The sequence below is a fragment of the Thamnophis elegans genome, chromosome 1 (genome assembly GCF_009769535.1).
Source record: "Thamnophis elegans isolate rThaEle1 chromosome 1, rThaEle1.pri, whole genome shotgun sequence".
Classification (NCBI taxonomy): Eukaryota; Metazoa; Chordata; class Lepidosauria; order Squamata; family Colubridae; genus Thamnophis; species Thamnophis elegans.
Window position 1 is genome coordinate 186,092,080 of NC_045541.1, and position 17,300 is coordinate 186,109,379.

Sequence of the window (17,300 nt, forward strand, 5' to 3'; positions counted from 1 at the left end):
AGGTCCGCCTGTTGCTCAACGCGGCTACACCTGCTGTTGAATCATCCAACTCTCCTCCGCCAATGAGAGGGCTGAGCGGTAACATCCAAGCCTCGTCACGGGGGCAGAGCGTCCCCAGAGGGCTCCCGGCCACTATGTGTGTCTGTGTGTTTGTGTCTGTCTGTGTTACCAAAGAGGAGGAGGGGAGGTGGAGGAAGAGGAAAAAGAGAAGGAGGAGAGGAAGAAGAGTAGAAAGAAAAGGAGGGGAGGGGGAGGAAGAGGAGTAGAAAGGAGGAGGAAGGGTGGAGGAAGAACGGTAGATGAAGTGGAGGAAGAGGAGAAAGCAGAGGAGGGGGAAGAGGAGGAAGAGTAGAGGAAGAAGAGGAGGAAGGGCACAAAGAGGTGGAAGAGCGGGAGAGGAGGAAGAGTAGAAAGGAGGGGAGGAAGAAGAGGAGGAATAGAAAGAGGAGGGAGAGAAGGAAGAGTAGAAAGAGGAGGAACAGTAGGATAGGAAGAAGAGGAGAAAAAGAAGAAAGACAAGGGAGGGGCAAGAAAGAAGGGTAGAAAGAGGAGGAAAAGGAGAAAGAGGAAGAAGATGGGGAGAAGGAGAAAGAGGAGGGGAGGAGGGAGAATAGAAAGGAGGGGAGCTGGAAGAATAGAAAGAGGAAGGAAAGAGGAGGGGAGAGGAGAAAAATGGGGAGGAGGAGGAGGAAGAGGAGGTGAGGAAGAAGTGTAGAAAGAGGAGGAGGAGAGCTGGTAGGCAGTTGGTCAGTGGATGGTAGGCACTCCTGCCCTTTCACCCACAGCCTGGAGGGGGGGGAGGTGAGGCTTGAGGGAGGGATGCATGCCAGGCAGTCCCCCCCCCCCCAGCCCTGGGGGCAGGAGGAGGGCAGCGCCCTCCCCCCAACACCCCCCCCCCCAGCAGAAGGCTGACGTGGCACTGGGCTCAGAGGAGGAGGAGGCCGTTTCAGCCAAGGGGAGATGGGGCAGAGTGGGGCTAACAGACCTCGACTTAACCACCATCCGTTTAGGGACTGTTTTAAGTGAACGACGGCAGTGAAAAAAGCGACCCACGGATCCTTCACACACACACACACACACACACGGGATCAAAATCCATGAAGCCCGGCCACTGATCCGTATTTATGACAGCCGCCGTGTCCCAGAGTCACATCATCTGCTTTTGCAACCTTCTAACTCAAGTGTTTCTCAACCTTGGCTACTTGAAGATGTCCGGACTTCAGCTCCCAGAATTCCCCAGCCAGCGAATGCTGGCTGGGGGATTCTGGGAGTTGAAGTCCGGACATCTTCAAGTAGCCAAGATTGAGAAACACTGTTCTAACTAGTACAGTCAACTGGGGGGGGGGGGGGGGGGGAGGCAGACTCACTTAACAACTGCGGTGATTCCCTTAACAACGGTGGGCCAGAAAAATCGTGAAATGGGGCAAACAAAGCTCCCTTAGGAAATGTTTCACTTAGCAACGTAACTTTGAAGCTCCGCTGTGATGATGGGCCGAAGACTGTCCGTAGTGGCCAAGGCAGATGGAAGAGAAAGTTGGGGAGGGGTACGGGAGCCCCCCTCCCTTCCTGTGGGATCGTCCCAGGGAGAAATGGGTCCCAACCGAAAAAGCAAGAGAGGGAAATGACTTTCAAGGCCAAGTCGAACCGGTCGTAAGTCCTCAACTTATGACCACAAGTGAGCCCAAAACTTCCATTGCTAAGCAAGACGGTTGCAGAGTTTTGCCCTGTTTTACAACCTTTCTTGACACGGTTGTTAAGTGAAATGCTGCACTCACTAAGTCAGTAACGCGGTCATTCAGTGAATCCGGCTTCCCGGAGGCCTTTTGCATTAAGGGTGGGGCGAATTTGGGGCAAATAAGATAAGCAGGGATTATCATCAAATCAACTCATCAAATTTGCAGATGACACCCAGCTGGCAGGAATAGCCAAGCTCCAGAAGACTTAAGGCTTAAGATACAGAAGGATCTGGACAGATTTTAATATTGGGCACTATCTAATAAAATGAAATTCAATGGGGAAAAGAGTCAGGTTCTACATTTAGGCAAGAAAAACGAAATGCACAGGTACAGGATAGGTGGCACCTTGCTCAATAGTAGTAACTGTGGGGGGGATCTTGGAGTCCGAGTGGACAAGCATTTAAATAGGAGCCAGCCGTGTGCAGCAGCTGCCAAAAAAGCCAACACAGTTCTAGGCTGCATCAACAGCTGAGGGAGAGAATCAAGATCACGTGAAGGGTTAATACCACTTTATAAGGCCACTCTTGGAATATTTGCATCCAGTTTTGGTCGCCACGATGTAGAAAAGATGCGGAGACTCTGGAAAGAGTGCAGAGAAGAGCAACAAAGAGGATTAGGGGACTGGAGGCTAAAACATAGGAAGAACGGTTGCAGGAACTGGGCATGTCTAGTTTAATGAAAAGAAGGACTAGGGGAGACATCATAGCATCTTCCAATATCTCAGGGGTTGCCTCAAAGAAGAGGGAGTCAAGCTATTCTCTAAAGCACCTGAGGGCAGAACAAGAAGCAATGGGTGGAAACTAATCAAGGAGAGAAGCAACTTAGAACCGAGGAGAAATTTCCTGACGGTTAGAACAATTAATCAGTGGGACAGAAATTGCTTCCAGAAGTTGTGAATGCCCCAACACTGCAAGTCTTTAAGAAGATGCTGGACAGCCATTTGTCTGAAACAGTATAGGGTTTCCTGCCTAGGCAGGGGGTTGGACTAGAAGACCTCCAAGGTCCCTTCCAGCTCTGCTATTGTATTGTATTAAGACCAGACAAACCAAGGAACTGACAAGGATGGGAAAAAACCACTCAAAAACAACATCAGGGAAACCCATTAGAATATCAAGAGTGCCAACCGCTATTCCCTTCCGGCACTGGTGAATACCTCTATAGGTAGTCCTCAACGTACGACCACGAGCGAGCCTCAGATTTCTGTTGCTAAGCCAGACAGTTGTTGAGTTTCAACCCTTTGAAATTCATATTTCGAAAAAAGGGAAAAGGATCCCTGAGCAAGCAGGGTGGACTGGATGGCCTCAAGGGCCCCCCCAGTCCTTGAGTTCTACAATGTTACGGAAATAACTCCTTAGGGAAAGGGAATCAGGGACGAACTTCCATTGAGAAATCCCGATTTCCAAGCAGGAGGAAAGAACGCCTGAGATCTTGCATTAAGGGTGGGGCGGATTTGGGGCACTTGACAGATGATCGTTAGAGATGCCATCCTTTCCTTTTCTTCTTCTAAGATTGATGGCTAATTCCCTCCAGCACTGGTCATGTTACCTAGTTGGGTAATTAAAAACTTTGGAAACTTAGAAACGCCAAGGACTCAAAGGAAAGAACAATTCAGAGAAGCAGGGATTAACACCAGACAAACAGACAAGCAACACCCTGACAAGAGAGAAACTGACAAGGAGGAAACAGGGCACTCTCCGAAACACCAAGAGGGCAACCCATTAGTATATCAACAGAGCGCCAACCGCTACTCCCTCCCAGCACTGACGACTACCTCTATAGGTAGTCCTCGACTTACGACCACAATTGAGCTTAACATTTCTGTTGCTAAGCCAGACAGTTGTTCATTGAGTTTTGTCCTATTTTACAACCCTTTGAAATTTGTATTTCAAAGAAAGGGGGAAGGATCCCTGCCCTGAGCAAGCAGAGTGGACTGGATGGCCTCAAGGGCCCCCCTCCCGGCCCTCGAATTCTACAAGGTGAGGAAATGTTTTGAAAGGGAATCAGGGACCAACTTCCATTGAGAAATCCCGATTTGGAAGAAGGAGGAAAGGACGCCAGAGATATCGGATTAAGGGTGGGGCGGATTTGGGGCAACGGACAGAGATGATGATCATGATCGTTAGAGATGCCATTCTTTTTTTCTTCTAAGATTGATGGTTAATTCCCTCCAGCACTGGTCATCAATCTTAGAAGAAGAAAGGAATTGCATCTCTCTGTCCGTTGCCCCAAATCCGCCCCACCCTTAATCATGTTACCTAGCTGGGTCAGGTACGGAAGCCAGCAACCATTGTTAGAGAAGACCAAGGACTCAAAGAAACAAACACCTCAGATAAGCAGGGATTGAGACCAGACAAACCGACTAACCAAGGAACTGACAAGGGTGGGGAAAAAAACCACTCAAAAACACCATCAGGGAAACCCATTACAAGGGTGTCAAACCGCTACTCCCTTCCGGCACTGATATTGTTACCAGAGCCGAGGTGGCGCAGTGGTTAAATGCAGCACTGCAGGCTACTGCTAGATCAGCAGGTCAGCGGTTCAAATCTCACCGGCTCAGGGTTGACTCAGCCTTCCATCCTTCCAAGGTGGGTAAAATGAGGACCCAGATTGTTGGGGGCAATATGCTGACTCTCTGTAAACCGCTTAGAGAGGCCTGAAAGGCCTATGAAGCGGTATATAAGTCTACTGCTATTGCTATTGCTACCTAGTTGATTCGTGAAACGCCTGTAAGGAAACCACTGAGCCCAGAGAGCACCAGCCCTCCTCCTCCTCTTCCTCCTCTTCTCCCTCTCCTCCTCCCCTCTGCCAACGCCTCCTCCCTTCTAGTACATACGATGTTATCTAGTTGGGCCACAACAAACTATCCACCAAGCCCAGAGAACATCCAGGGCCCCTCAATCCTCTTCCTCCTCCTCCTCCTCTCCACAAACCCCCACTCCCTGATGAAATTGATGATATTACCTAGCGGGGTCACGAAAGGCCGGCCAACAAACCACCAAGCTCAGAAAGCCCCCAGCCGCTCCCCCTCCCCCATGACTACCCGGAGGCATCCTGAACACTTGAGGTGAGGATAGGGGCAAAGGAAGGGGCTGCAGGATGTGGGGCAGGGGTCTCTATCTGAAACGCGTGCCAGGAGTCTCTCTTCGTTCCAGAGGCCACACATTGGGGGGGGGGGGGCTCCAGGAGGAAGGCTTTTTAAGGGGTCTTTGCAGAACCAACGCCTGCCTGCCTGCCTCCCTCCCCATGGGAGTTCTAGCACTCCTGGCCTCAGGCACCTTCACTCCCAGGAGCAAAAGGTTGCACACGCGTGTGCCCCTCCCCATTTCCACTTGGCTGAGTCAAGACACAACAACCAGGACCCCCCCCCCCATAAATGGTTACAGAAGGCAGGCAGTCCTCAACATAAAAGTTAATTTAGCCACCGTCCAACGTTAGGACAGCACTGGAAAAAGTGGCTTAAAATTGTTTTTCACACTTACGACCGTTTTTCACTCTTACAACCATTGCAGTATCCCCCCCGCCCGCCCCCCCCCCAAGGCCAAGCGATCAAAATCTGGATGCTGGACTTCTATTTATGACGGTCACAGAGCCCCGGGGGGGTCACGGCATTCCTCAGAAACAAATGCAGAACCCCTTAACGATCGTGTCGCTAACCGAGCTGCAGCCATCCGCTTAACAACGGCGGCAAGAAGAGTTCATAAAGCGGAACAAAATTCAGCAAACGTCTCGCTTAGCAACCAACCTTCGGGGCTTCCCTGGGCCTTGGGGAGTCGGGCGAGAGTTGGGCTTCGATCGGAGGCGTGCCCAGTTTCTCTTCCCCACCGCAAATTCCCCCTTCCGTATCGGTTGGGACATCGGCCCCCATGGGCCACAGCTCCCCCCCCCCCGGGGCCCTTTCCCTGACCTCCCCCACCTGCTGACGCTTGCATAACCACCCGTTGTTGTTGTTGTTGCTAATCAATCAGCACATTGTTCGCAAGGAGGAAACGTTTTTCGAGCCAAAGAGCTTAAATCACGCCTGGAGTTGCACAGTCGCACCCTCGCTCGGCCGCGCACGAGCCCGGCTGTGTGGAAGGACCCACAGTGAGAGAACGATGTAAACAGGCAGCCGTGTGTGTGTGCGTGCACGTGTGTGTGTGTGTGTGTGCACGCCCACGCTTTTTAAAATTTTCAAAGGCTGGGAATTATTCCTAAAGAAGAGATTTCTCCTCCCAGCTGAGTTTTAATTCTGCCCCGCTTCCCCCCCAAAGCTTCGGAATAAAATCTGAGAGTAGGGAAAGCCCCCCCCCCCCAATGGGATCCCTCCCCATTTGGGGAGTCCCCTCGTTCTCTCCTCTGCAACCCCCCCCCAAGGTCCCTTTGAAAGGAAAGGAGGGAGAATCTCTAGAAAAATGAGGAGGAGGGGGATGTCTTCCCTGCAGGTCTGGGAAGGAGTTGGGGACCAGGAGAGGCTGGGGGGTGTGTGTGTGTGAGAGAGAGAAGGGGTCTCCCCATTCGCTGGGCATCAGGAGGGAGGGGAGGAGCAGCCCAACCAGCCTAGCAAGATTCGCTTCTGCGCTCCCCCCACCCACAATAAAGCCACAGTCCAGTTCTCTCCAGTCTGACACCCCCGTGCCCCACTGGGCTGGCAAGACCTCCAGGTGGGAGGGTCGCACCTCCCATCATCCCCAGACCCTTCGGGGAAGGTTGTTTGAAGGAGCGGCTGGGATGATGAAATGAAACCCCCCCCCCTCCCCAATGAACCCCTGGGGAGGAGGAAAGAGATGGGGAGGAGGGAGGAGGGGTGCAGCCAAGGGCTCCCCTCCTTCCCTCGGGTCAGAAGGAGCAGCTGTGGGGTCCATGCACCGGAGAGGATATTCTGCCCTCCCACCCAAAAATCAGGAAGAGTTCTGTAGCCCTCCAAAGCTGCCACATCTGGCCTAGTGGTTAAAGCACCAGGCTAGGGAGCCGGAGACGGGGAGTTCGAGTTGGATGGAGGGCTGACTTTGGGGGGGGTCGCCAGGTGCCAGCAAGTTCTAGTCCTGACTTAGTCCTGGAAGGTTGTTAAGGAGGGACTGGGCAGCTGTTGGCCTGAGATGGCCTGGGGTTTCCTGCCTGAGTAGGGGGCTGGACTAGAAGACCTCCAAGGTCCCTTCCGACTGTTACTGTTACTAAAGGGGGCTTGGTGACTTCAATCACCAGGAGACGGTGAGTTCTAGTCCCGGCCTTAGCCACGAAAGATGGCTAGCTGAGTTTGGGCCCATCTCCGGGAGACGGTGGTGAGTTCAAGTCCTGCTTTAAGACACGCAAGCTGGCGCGGGGGGGGGCTCCCTCTCGGCCCCCGCGTGTCCCACCTACCAGGGTTGTTGTGGGGCGAAGAAGAGGAGGAGGGAGGGAGGCGTGTGGGAGAGTCCTCCACCGTTACACAAAGGCGTAAACCGAGCGGAGCATCAAACGCAACGCCGCGGCTGGCCTTTCCCCACCTCCGAGCCTCGACGGCTGGGCTTCCCCTCGGCCTCCCGGGCGGCCGCCCCTTCCTCAACCCGCCTCGGCTCCTGGCGAGTCCGGGAAGCCAGCAAAGACCCGCCGGAGCCCACCCCGGGCAGCCGGGTCGGCGAAGCGTGTCCCGCGTGGGAGCCGGGCAGAAGCAGCGGGGGAAGGAGGGGAGTCCCGTCCAGGCGCCCCTTCCCCGGCCGAGCTCGCCCCGTGCAGCCGCTCTCAGAGCCCCGGACAGCCCAGCCAGCAGCCCCGCCAAGCCGCTGCCCTCGAGTCCCGCAACTCACCCGTCGCCTCCCGCGTCTCCAGTGAGCGCCGCGTCCCGCAGCCGGAGGCTTTTGGGCAGGGCGGGGCGGGGCCTGCGGGGGGCGGGGCTGGCGCCGAGTAACTGCCGGTCGTTGACCTCCCGCCCAAAAGCATGAATGGGCGGCCGGCGGGATGAATGAATCGGCCGAGAGCCGCAGCCTTTGGACTCGCCCCGCGCTTCACGGGGCTCTCCCACCCGCTCTCAGCGGTTTGCAGAGTCAGCTTCTTTCTTTCTTTCTTTCTTTCTTTCTTTCTTTCTTTCTTTCTTTCTTTCTTCTTTCTTTCTTTCTTTCCTTCCTTCCCACTTAGCTCTTAGACTGACATACCCCTTCACAGTGTTTTTACAGTCCTCTCTAAGCGATTTGCAGAGTCAGCCTCTTTCTTCCTTCCTTCCTTCCTTCCTTCCTTCCTTCCTTCCTTCCTTCCTTCCTTCCTTCCTTTCCACTTAGGTTTACATGCCGTTTCGCGGCCCTCTCTAAGCGGTGTATAAAGTCAGCCTCTTTCTTTCTTTCTTTCTTTCTTTCTTTCTTTCTTTCTTTCTTTCCTTCCTTCCTTTTCTTCCTTCCCACTTAGCTCTTAGACTGACATACCCCTTCACAATGCTTTTACAGCCCTCTCTAAGCGATTTGCAGAGTCAGCCTCTTTCTTCCTTCCTTCCTTCCTTCCTTCCTTCCTTTCCACTTAGGTTTACATGCCGTTTCGCGGCCCTCTCTAAGCGGTGTATAAAGTCAGCCTCTTTCTTTCTTTCCTTCCTTCCTTTTCTTCCTTCCCACTTAGCTCTTAGACTGACATACCCCTTCACAATGCTTTTACAGCCCTCTCTAAGCGATTTACAGGGTCAGCCTCTTCCTTCCTTCCTTTGCATTTAGAGTGATATAACCGCTTCACGGTGCTCTACAACCCCCTCTAAGCGGTTTACAGAGTCAGCCTCTTTCCTTCCTTCGCACTTAGGCTTTATATGCCGCTTCACAGTCCTTCGCAGCCCTCTCTAAGCGGTGTATAAAGTCAGCCTTTGGCCCCCAACAGCCGGGCTCCCCATTTGACCGAGCTGGGAAGGCTGAGTCAACCTTGAGCCCGGGGAGATTCGAAGGAAGGAAGGAAGGAACGGAGGGCTGGGTGGATGGGTGGGAGCGCGGCCCACGTGGCGCGGGAGGGCCGGGGGGGCGCTCCCGGGAGAGAGGCAAGAGCCGGGCCGATTGCATCAGGCGGGGGCCAGTCCCCCCCCCCTGCTTTCAGAGGGTCGTGGGAAGGCGGGCGCGGAGGGGCCACGTGGGAAGAGCGGAGAAGGAAGCCCCGTCGGAAGGGTTTTTCTGTGAATGGCGCCGCCTGAAGCGCTCCCCCCCCCCACCCCGCGGCTGTTTTTTTCCACCAGCCAATCGGGAGGCTTCTAGCATTACAGCCCAATGCTTGTGCATTGGCTTCTTCCAAATCTCCCGTGATGGAGAGAACGCACCGCTTCTGGTGGCAGGCAGTTCCACTGGTTGATTGTTCTCACTGTTAGGGAGCTTTAATTCCCGGTTGCTTCTCTCCTTGATTCCCCCCTCGCCCCCCCCCCCCCGCTTCTGTTGGAAGAAACCTCCTTCTGGGTTCGGCTCCAAGTGGGGAAAAAGACACTGGAGACATGGAGGCTGCTTGGAAAGATGGTTTTAATGGTGGACAGGACCACATGCCTTGAGCTCCTGAACCGAAAAGGGGGATCAGATGCTTCCAGATGTTGGGTGAAGAAGAAAAAGGGGCAGAGATGCTGAAAGTCCCTGGCTTTATGCCCTCTCTGGCCTTTGATCTTGTATTCTGATTGGTTGTCAGACTCACATAGGGCCCATGCAGGGGCAACTCTCTAGGCTGCGTTTTGAATCCAGGTTTGGTTGAGTTCTCAAATGCCATGTGCTGAGTTGGGTAAAGGGCCAATATTATCATGCCTTAATCCCATTCCCCTGGAGCTGAAGGGGAGAAGTCTTTATTATGCAAAGGGACCAGCTCAGGCTTTAATGGCTCATTGACAAAGGGGGATGGGCAGGAAGCTGCAGGCAGCTATTCTGTCTTTTAAAACATGTTTTTTTCATTTTCAAATCCAGAGAAATATTTTGCCTTTTCAATATTTCCTAGGGTATTTCATTTTTTTTCTGGGAGAGGGCTGGGTGAGAACTTCCTACACTTCTTCTCCTGCCTTTTGGTGTTTTGGAAAAATAAGCTGACCCCCCCCCCCCTTTGGAGCAGCCTCCCCAATACTAACCCTAACCCTAATCTGCTCTCATGCCCCCGCCCCCAGTCCTCCTGTTCTCTTTACTAGCCAAACCCCAAATCCTTCCACTGTTCTTCATATCGCTTGGTCTCGAGGCCTTTGATCATCCTAGTTGCCGTTGTATGCACTTTATCCCAAAGCCTCAACATCTTTTCTGTAACCTGGTGACTAAAACTGGATGCAAGTATTCCAGAAGGTGGCTTTACAAAGCGGTTCGAATCCCCAGCGCCGCGTAACGGAGGGAGCTCCCGTGACTTGTCCCGGCTTCTGCCAACCTAGCAGTTCGAAAGCAGGTAAAAATGCAAGTAGAAAAACAGGGACACCTTTGGTGGGAAGGGAACAGCGTTTCTGTGTGCCTTTGGCATTGAGTCATGCCGGCCACATGACCACGGAGACGTCTTCGGACAGCGTTGGGTCTTCGGCTTTGAAACAGGGATGAGCACCGCCCTCTAGAGTCAGGAATGAGTAGCACAGATGTGTGAGGGGAACCTTGACCTTACGGATACTTAATGTGATTTTTTATTCTATGCCTCTGTTTCTGCAATCAAGGATTATAGCAGCTTTGCGGTCGAAGGGGTGGATCCCCCCAAGGGAAGGGAAGGCTGGCATCGGCTGGGTCATCAGTGGGCAAAAGGGGGCAGGGGGACAAAACCACCCTGCCTCTTTTTTGCTTTTTGCCACCATGTAGATAAACCCAAGTGACCGAATTGCCAGATAAGAACCGAGGGTCACATGGGGTTTGTAATACGGTTATACAGGTGATCCCCAACTTACAACCGTTCATTTAGCAATAGCAATAGCAGTTAGACTTATATACCGCTTCATAGGGCTTTCAGCCCTCTCTAAGCGGTTTACAGAGTCAGCATATTGCCCCCAACAACAATCCGGGTCCTCATTTCACCCAGATAGATAGATAGATGATAGATAGATAGATAGATAGATAGATAGATAGATAGATAGATAGATAGATAGATAGATAGATATAGAGAGAGGGAGGGAGGGAGAGATATAGATAGATAGATAGATAGATAGATAGAAAGATAGATAGATAGATAGATAGATAGATAGATAGATAGATAGATAGATAGATGATAGATAGCAATAACAGTTAGACATATACCGCTTCATAGGGCTTTCAGCCCTCTCTAAGCGGTTTACAGCATATTGTAAGTCAGCATATTGCCCCTCACAGTCTGGGTCCTCATTTCACCCAGATAGATAGATAGATAGATAGATAGATAGATAGATAGATAGATAGATAGATAGATAGATAGATAGATAGATAGATAGATATAGAGAGAGGGAGAGATATAGAGAGAGGGAGGGAGGGAGAGATATAGATAGATAGATAGATAGATAGATAGATAGATAGATAGATAGATAGATAGATAGATAGCAATAACAGTTAGACTTATATACCGCTTCATGGGGCTTTCAGCCCTCTCTAAGCGGTTTACAGAGTCAGCATATCGCCCCCACAGTTTGGGTCCTCATTTCACCCAGATAGATAGATAGATTATAGATAGATAGATAGATAGATAGATAGATAGATAGATAGATAGATAGATATAGAGAGAGGGAGAGAGAGAGAGAGAGAGAGATGATAGATATAGAATGGATAGATAGATAGATAGATAGATAGATAGATAGATGGATGGATGGATAGCTAGATAGATAGAGATAGAATGGATAGATAGATAGATAGATAGGTAGATAGATAGATAGCAATAGCAGTTAGACTTATATACCGCTTCATAGGGCTTTCAGCCCTCTCTAAGCGGTTTACAGAGTCAGCATATTGCCCCCACAGTTTGGGTCCTCATTTCACCCAGATAGATAGATAGATGATAGATAGATAGATAGAGAGAGAGAGAGAGAGAGAGAGAGAGAGATGATAGATATAGAATGGATAGATAGATAGATAGATAGATAGAGAGAGAGAGAGAGAGAGAGAGAGAGATGATAGATATAGAATGGATAGATAGATAGATAGATAGATAGATAGATAGATAGATAGATAGATAGATAGATGGATGGATAGCTAGATAGATAGAGATAGAATGGATAGATAGATAGGTAGATAGGTAGATAGGTAGATAGATAGATAGATAGCAATAGCAGTTAGACTTATATACCGCTTCCTAGGGCTTTCAGCCCTCTCTAAGCGGTTTACAGAGTCAGCATATTGCCCCCACAGTTTGGGTCCTCATTTCACCCAGATAGATAGATAGATAGATAGATAGATAGATAGATAGATAGAGAGAGAGATGATAGATATAGAATGGATAGATAGATAGATAGATAGATAGATAGATAGATAGATGGATGGATAGCTAGATAGATAGAGATATAATGGATAGATAGATAGATAGATAGATAGGTAGATAGATAGATAGATAGCAATAGCAGTTAGACTTATATACCGCTTCCTAGGGCTTTCAGCCCTCTCTAAGCGGTTTACAGAGTCAGCATATCGCCCCCACAGTCTGGGTCCTCATTTCACCCACCTCGGAAGGATGGAAGGCTGAGTCAACCTTGAGCCCGTGAGATTAGAACCGCTAACTGCAGATAACAGTCAGCTGAAGTGGCCTGCAGTACTGCACTCTAACCACTGCGCCACCTCGGCTGTATTTAGTCGCCATTCAGAGTGACGAGGGCCCTGAAGAAACCGAGCTATGGCCGCTTTTCTCGCTTAACAACCATTTCAACCGCCCCATGGTCGTCACACGATCCAAACTCAGATGCTCCGGATTCATAATTACGACGGTCGCTGTGTCCCGGGGTCATGCGATCCGCTTTTGCGACCCATCCGAACCAGCAAAGTCCAGCGGGAGAAGCCGGATCCGCTTAACGACCGTGTCCCTAACTTAACAACCGCCGTGATTCACTTAACGAAGGTGTCGAGAAAGGTGGTTAAAAAATGGGGCAAAACTCATTTTAACAAATGAGTCTCACTTAGCAACAGAAACCTTGCACTGCGTTGTCGTCGTATGTCAAGGGTACCTGTATTGTTAATTCAAAGTAGTTATTTTTTTGTTTGTAGGTCAGTTTGACTTATTTCTCTCTCTCTCTTAAAATGGTGATCAGGGTTATGGAATGTTTCAGGCTGGAAAGTAGGGAAACCTTTTATCCTGTTGCTGAATGGATCGGAAAATGTCTCCTGATTTAGAAACGCTAATTACTGCTAATTAGTGCCTGTTTTGTTCCCTTTGTGGAGGTCAAACAAACTTTTACCTCATTAGTATCTTCAATTTTATGCCCCTTCTGTGCTCAGACCTCATTTAAATGGACATACATGTAACATGTTGGACTACATGCAGCTGAGAAAGTTGTTATTGTTGTTGTTAGTTGCGAAGTTGTGTCCGACCCATCGCAACCCCGTGGACCACGTTCCTCCAGGCCTCCCTGTCCTCTACCATCCTCCGGAGTCCATTGAAGCTCAGGCCAACTGCTTCGGGGAGTCCATCCAGCCTCCTTCTTCTCTGCTGTCCCCTCCTTCTTCTTCTGCCCTCCATCTTTCCCAGCATGAGGCTCTTCTCCAGGGAGTCCTTCCTCCTTCTCATTAGGTGGCCAAAGCATTTGAGTTTCCTCTTCAGGATCTGGCCTTCTCAAGAGCAGTCAGGGTGGATCTCCTCTAGGACTGACCGGTTGGATGGCCTTGCAGTCCAAGGGACTCAATGCAGGAGTCTTCCTCTCCAGCCCCAGAGTTCAAAGGCCTCCATCCTTTGGCCCTCAGCCTTCCTTGTGGTCCATCTTCCACAGCCACCCGTTGCAACTGGGAAAACCATAAGCCTTGACTGGACGCAAAGGGGACGTTACTTCGGTCCAATCATCTTTTCTCTTGCATTTTGTTGATGCCTTAACTATAAAGGGAATGTCAGGTGGGTTTTGAGGTCTGGTCTTTGAACGAGAGGAATATCAGATCATCTGGGATAAATTGTAATTGCACAACCTTCCTCTCTCAAACCTCACATACAAACTAACCACGGAAATCGGTTTGTCTCATCCGCAGGGGCAGAGGGAGGGGCTGCCTAGTTTCCCCTCCCTCTGGCTCTGTCTGTCTGTCTGTCTGTCTGCCTGCCTGCCTGCCTGCCTGCCTGCCTTAAAAACCTGGAGAGCTTTTCAGCTGCCGGGATCTCCTAGGCCTGCATGTGAACAAACGTTTCATAAAAATATTATCGGCAGACTAATGGGAAGCCGTGATGGACCAGGAGTGAATCAGGGCAGGTAGATAAGGTGGAATTCAGAGTGGGAAACAGCTGTTGGGCTTCCCATCAGAAGAGGCAGCTTGGAGCTCAACAGAACAGGGCTGGTTTCACGTTTTCTGGAGAGGAGAGGACTTCTCGTCTTCCTGACCATGCGGGGAAATCTGGCGCAAGGTGGTGCAGTGGTTAAAGTGCAGCACTGCAGGCTACTTCAGCTGACTGCAGTTCAGCAGTTCGGCTGTTCAAATCCCACCAGGCTCAAGGTTGACTCAGCCTTCCATCCTTCCGAGGTGGGTGAATGAGGACCCGGATTGTTGTTTGGGACAATATGCTGACTCTGTAAACCGCTTAGAGAGGGCTGAAAGCCCTATGAAGCGGTATATAAGTCTAACTGCTATTGCTATTGCTCGATCAGTTTCCGCCTAAAGGCACAGGATCTGCTACCATAACAAGAGAATGAACAGGAAAAACCTGTCTTTGGGGGAAGCCACGTTTACCACAGCCTTAAAAAAAACCCGGTTGTTTCCCCAGGCCTTGGGGCCAGGCACGTATCAAAAATAGGTTTTATTGGGTTTTAGTTAATAAATAAACTCCCAGAGGCTAGGCATGTGAGCCGTTGCTAGTGTTTTTAAATGGGGATGATCTCGGATAGGTTCTGTGTGTTAAGTGCCGAGAACACATTGCCCATCTGAGCAACCGTGTCAATCTTTTCGGTACATAAATAAAATTAAAAATAAAGGAAGAGGAAACAAAAAAACAAAACACTTCTCACTGCTTGCCCGAATTTCCTCTTCGTTTTTGATGAGGGATGAGAGAACAATAATATGGAAAAATTCCTCCCTTGGAATAAAATGTGCTCTTCTCTTCTTCTTCCCCTTCCTACCCTCTCTCCTTCTCTTTCTCTCCATTCCCCCCTCCTCTCCTTACTTCTTTCTTCCTTCCCTCCTCTTCCGCTCTTCTCCTCTCCTCTCTTCTGTTCTTTTTCTGCTGTTTCAGCTCTCAATTTATATTTCCTCGGGATGGTATTTCCGCCAAAACCAAACATAATTTAATATCATTTCTTATTCCAAGAGAGGGTAGGGGGAAAGGTAAGGAAAGGAAGGGAGAGATAAGGAGAGGAGGGTGGAAGGGAGAGGAAGAGAAGGAGAGACGGTAGGAAGGGGAAGAGGAAGAGAGGAAGTAGGAGAAAGGTAAACGATGGAAGGGAGAGATAAGGAGAGAGGGTGGAAGGGAGAGGAAGAGAAGGAGAGACGGTAGGAAGGAGAAGAGGAAGAGAGGAGTAGGAGAAAGGTAAACGATGGAAGGGAGAGATAAGGAGAGGAGGGTGGAAGGGAGAGGAAGGAAGGAGAGACGGTAGGAAGGAGAAGAGGAAGAGAGGAGTAGGGGAAAGGTAAGGAAAGGAAGGGAGAGATAAGGAGAGGAGGGTGGAAGGGAGAGGAAGAGAAGGAGAGAGGGTAGGAAGGGGAAGAGGAAGAGAGGAGTAGGAGAAAGGTAAACGATGGAAGGGAGAGATAAGGAGAGGAGGGTGGAAGGGAGAGGAAGAGGAAGGAGAGACGGTAGGAAGGGGAAGAGGAAGAGAGGAGTAGGAGAAAGGTAAAACGAGGAAGGGAGAGATAAGGAGAGGAGGGTGGAAGGGAGAGGAAAGAGAAGGAGAGAGGTAGGAAGGGAAGAGGAAGAGAGGAGTAGGGAAAGGTAAAAAGGAAGGGAGAGATAAGGAGAGGAGGGTGGAAGGGAGAGAGAAGAGAAGGAGAGACGGTAGGAAGGGGAAGAGGAAGAGAGGAGGGGAAAGGTAAGGAAAGGAAGGAGAGATAAGGAGAGGAGGGTGGAAGGGAGAGGAGAGAGGAGAGAGAGGATGGGGAGGAAGAGGAGAGAGGTAGGAGAAAAGGAACGAGGAAGGGAGAGATAAGGAGAGGAGGGTGGAAGGGAGAGGAGAGAGAAGGAGAGACGGTAGGAAGGAGAAGAGGAAGAGAGGAGTAGGGGAAAGGTAAGGAAAGGAAGGGAGAGATAAGGAGAGGAGGGTGGAAGGGAGAGGAAGAGAAGGAGAGAGGGTAGGAAGGGGACGAGGAATGAGAGGAGTAGGAGAAAGGTAACGATGGAAGGGAGAGATAAGGAGAGGAGGGTGGAAGGGAGCGGAAGAGAAGGAGAGACGGTAGGAAGGAGAAGAGGAAGAAGAGGAGTAGGGGAAAGGTAAGGAAAGGACGGGAGAGATAAGGAGAGGAGGGTGGAAGGGCGAGGAAGAGAAGACGAGCGAGGGTAGGAAGGAGAAGAGGAAGCGAGGAGTAGGGGAAAGGTAAGGAAAGGAAGGGAGAGATAAGGAGAGGAGGGTGGAAGGGAGGGAAGAGAAGGAAGAGACGGTAGGACGGCGAAGAGGAAGAGAGGAGTAGGAGAAAGGTAAGGAAAGGAAGGGAGAGATAAGGAGAGGAGGGTGGAAGGGAGAGGAAGAGAAGGAGAGAGGGTAGGAAGGAGAGAGGAAGAGAGGAGTAGGAGAAAGGTAAACGATGGAAGGGAGAGATAAGGAGAGGAGGGTGGAAGGGACGAGGAAGAGAAGGAGAGACGGTCTAGGAAGGAGAAGAGGAAGATGAAGAGGAGTAGGGAAAGGTAAGGAAAGGAAGGGAGAGGATAAGGAGAGGAGGGTGGAAGGGAGAGGAAGAGAAGGAGAGAGGGTAGGAAGGGAGAGGAACGAGAGGAGTAGGAGAACGGTAACGATGGAAGGGAGAGATAAGGAGAGGAGGGTGGAAGGAGAGGAAGAGAAGGAGAGACGGTAGGAAGGAGAAGAGGAAGAGAGGAGTAGGGGAAGGTAAGGAAAGGAAGGGAGAGATACGGAGAGGAGGGGGAAGGGAGAGGAAGAGAAGGAGAGAGGGTAGGAAGGGAAGAGGAAGAGGAGTAGGAGAAAGGTAAACGATGGAAGGGAGAGATAAGGAGAGGAGGGTGGAAGGGAGAGGAAGAGAAGGAGAGACGGTAGGAAGGAGAAGAGGAAGAGAGGAGTAGGAGAAAGGTAAGGAAAGGAAGGGAGAGATAAGGAGAGGAGGGTGGAAGGGAGAGGAAGAGAAGGAGAGAGGGTAGGAAGGGGAAGAGGAGAGAGGAGTAGGAGAAAGGTAACGATGGAAGGGAGAGATAAGGAGAGGAGGGTGGAAGGGAGGAGAGGAAGAGAAGGAGAGGACGGTAGGAAGGAGAAGAGGAAGAGAGGAGTAGGAGAAAGGTAAGGAAAGGAAGGGAGAGATAAGGCGAGGAGGGTGGAAGGGAGAGGAAGAGAAGGAGAGAGGGTAGGAAGGGGAAGAGGAAGAGAGGAGTAGGAGAAAGGTAAACGATGGAAGGGAGAGATAAGGAGAGGAGGGT